Source organism: Arachis ipaensis, chromosome B5 (assembly GCF_059453495.1).
Source record: "Arachis ipaensis isolate K30076 ecotype BB chromosome B5, ASM5945349v1, whole genome shotgun sequence".
NCBI lineage: Eukaryota > Viridiplantae > Streptophyta > Magnoliopsida > Fabales > Fabaceae > Arachis > Arachis ipaensis.
Window position 1 is genome coordinate 24,276,166 of NC_142440.1, and position 3,505 is coordinate 24,279,670.

General features: G+C 34.4%; 1 pseudogene; it reads right to left on the reverse strand.

Moving 5' to 3' along the window:
* Nucleotides 1-2,225: 2,225 nt before the first annotated feature.
* LOC148563618 (snakin-2 pseudogene) lies at nt 2,226-2,642 on the reverse strand (annotated as a pseudogene).
* Between the last annotated feature and the right edge of the window lie 863 nt (nt 2,643-3,505).

The following is a 3,505-nucleotide window of genomic DNA, read 5'->3' on the forward strand; positions in this document are numbered from 1 at the left end:
CGACCCTCCATTCCGTCCTGCTGCAACACAACCCCCGCAATGGTGGTTCTTCAAGCTTCATGCTACGCACGTCTCCAGTAACCACCACCGTCGTCGCCGGATGTTGCAGAGATACCATGCCTTGCCTAAATTTCAACCTCCGCCACCTATCAAGCGTCTTAGAGCCCCCGCTCCACAGCTGCTGCCACCGCCGCCGCATCAATAGTATAGTGCTCGCTTTCCACCCCCAATCCAATTCAGTGCATGTCAAAATAAACAAAGGAATCAACATAGCATCATCACAATCTCAAACATGCAAAATAATTAACCAAGAGAAAATGTTCAATTTTAATGTTTAAGCAAAGATAAGATCTCGTTCTATGAACAAAACCAAGCATGCAAAAATATAACCCAAAGATAAACCAAAAAATTACTAGAATCAAAAACACAAAAACAAAAGCGCATGATCAGTGTACCATGAATGATCACACCACCACACCTGATATGCCCCAAAAAAGGCACAATCTTTGGACACAACAGCTTCAAAAAATGAAAATTTCACACGATATAAAATAGTAGTAATAAAAGGGAGTTTCAACGATGAAACATACCAGTGTGGTGAAGGAGTGAGATATAAGCTTAAGCACCAAGAATATTTGTTAAATAACCCTAACGAAAGCGACAAAGAGAAGAAAAATTGTTTTCACATAGACGACCTCCAAAATCCAAACTCCAAAGTAAGTCAGATCTCTCTCCAAATGTGAAAGACTTAATCCAAACCGATAGTAGAGAGAGGCAGCAGCTGTGGAGCAGGGGCTCTAACACGCTTGATAGGTGGCGGAGGTTGTGTTGCAGCGAGATGGGAATGGAGACTTGAAGCTACTCAGACGATTGAGGAAGGATTTTAAGGGTGGGTACGGGTGGGTCGGGTTATGGGTAGTTAGGATATGTTTTTGTTTTTTGGGCTTAACAGCCCATGAAAAAAAAAAAACTACCGTGCCACGTTACCAAAGTTAACGTCGTTAGTGACAGAATAGATGGAGGGACTAACGTTATTAATTTTAAATCTTTCGAGGATAATTTTGATTAAATTTATCTTTCAGAGACAAAAATGGAGATCGGGATATCTTTTTGGGACGATTTTGACTATTAACTCCACTAAAAAATGTACAGCTTTAATCTAAAAAAAATTACACAGGTATTTATTATTATTATACAACAGTCCCAACATGTAACGTGAAATACCAAATCTTCCACAAAATAATAATGTTCTATATACTCTTTTTATTAAAAAAAAAAAACACAAATATCTGTTAAAAATTAATTGCTTATTAATTTTATTGTATTGTTTGAAAACATAAACCACTTTCTAATTAAAAAGAAAAAATCAAAAAATTACCCCAAAATATATGTAACGACTAACGAACATGCTCCAATTTTGTACAATAACAAATTTATATGTAACATTATTTGTGATTCCAATCAAAATTCAATATCGGTAAAAAAAATGTGGCATTTTTTCGAAATTATATCCAAAATTAGATTTAGGTTAATTTTGCAACAATGTTAGGAACCAAAAGGGTATTAGTCAAAAATCAACTAAATATTTTTGGGTGAATCTAAAATCTCTACGAGTTAATATATATATATATATGTTTTTCCTGCTAAATATTAGAATGTTTCTTTTTCATACTAAATAGATGTTCTTTTATATATTTTTCGAATTTTTTTGTATTACAAATGTGAATGTCTCTATTTGTTTAAGAATTTCATAATTTTTTTTAAATTTTATAAATATTTAATTATTTTTGCTAAAATATAACTGGATATTTTTTTTTTGTTAAGTATTAGGATGTTTTTTTTTTATATTAAATGGATATTTTTTTTTATATTTCTGTAATTATTCAAAGACTCCTTTTGTCAAAGATCAAGTGTGTAGTTTGCAGTCTCTTTAATCATCAAAACAACACCTAATATTCCAAAACGCAGAAAACAATATCGACATAAAATAGTAAACTCTTTTATTAATAACATAATTGATACAATCATACAGCAAATTAAGGTACATATATAAACAAAATAAAAAGAAAAAGAAACCACCAAATTTGCACAATAATGATTATTGATTCAGCAAGGATTGAACAAAAAAAACGAGTAAACAATTATTATTCTTCCATGAGTTTATTCAGAGCGTGGTGATGGAGCAATATACACATATATGAATTTAATTAAGTAATCGATTGAAATTAAGGGCACTTGCGCTTGCCACCGTGAGTGGTCAAGCTAGCATAGCAAGGGCACACTTGGTTGCCGGCGGTGCCTGGCGGCACACAGTTGCAGCACTGGCAGCAAGTTCCATAGGCTCTGCGGCAGAGGTTTAGACGAGATGATAACCGACACCTTGCAGCACATGCTCCGCTACAGCGGTGAGAGAGAAGGGTCTTGTTGGAGGTGGGTAAGTTAATGTAAGAGAGAACATGAAGGTTTTTATAGATTTTAATTAGGTTTACTTAATCAATTTTAATTTTTTTTAATTTTAATTAATTATTAATATAAATTAATGTGATTTTGTTTAGTTTTTGACTAATAACCTCTTCATTCCATATACTTAGGGGTGTCCATGGATCGAATCGTATCCGCAGATCCGCAGTAAATATCTGCATCCGATCCGAAAATTGCGGATACGATCCGATCCGCACCCTTTGCGGATCGGATTGCGTATCCGATCCGCGGATCCGCAGATCCGCACAATAATAATTAAAAAATAAATAATATATATATTTGGTATTATATTTACTTATTTGTATGTTTTAGTTAGTAATTATTATTCATATATTGTATTATTTTATTTTTGTTATTTAGAAAGAGTTTGATTAAAAATATTTTACGAATAAATAAGTTGAAAAGTATGAAAGAAATATTTTTATTGAATTTTTTTACATTGAAATATGATTAAAAAGAGAAGGTTTAATTATGCGAATATATCCAATATCCGATCCGATCCGATCCGATCCGCACGGATCGGATCGGATCCGGCACTAAAAAGTGCGGATATCATATCCGATTCGATTGATGAAAATTGTGCGGATCGGATCGAATTTTCGGCCATATCCGATCCGATCCGATCCGCAGACACCAGTCAAGATAGAATCCATTCGGCATGAAAAAGGCCCTTTTTCTTGGCTTAAAGAGTGGCATTTCAACTTGATTGAATTTGCAGTGATAGGTTAGCAACTGGTAGATGGGAATCCTACTCCGACATCGGGTCTAGTTTTCCGGGCGGGCCCTCTTCCGGCTAGATCCGATCCCAGTTGATTGATATCGACTTTACCGGCTCATGAACGGCATTATCAATGAACCCGATTATCGAAATTGCTCAGGATACCCTTTTTTAGCTTCTAGAATCTATTTCTTAGTTCAAGATCCGACCCCCTTATCTTACTAACTGGAATCAAAGAATTATCCTACGTATACTTTTCTTTATTCAAATCTTTGATAACCTAGGCCTTTTCACATTTTTCAATTT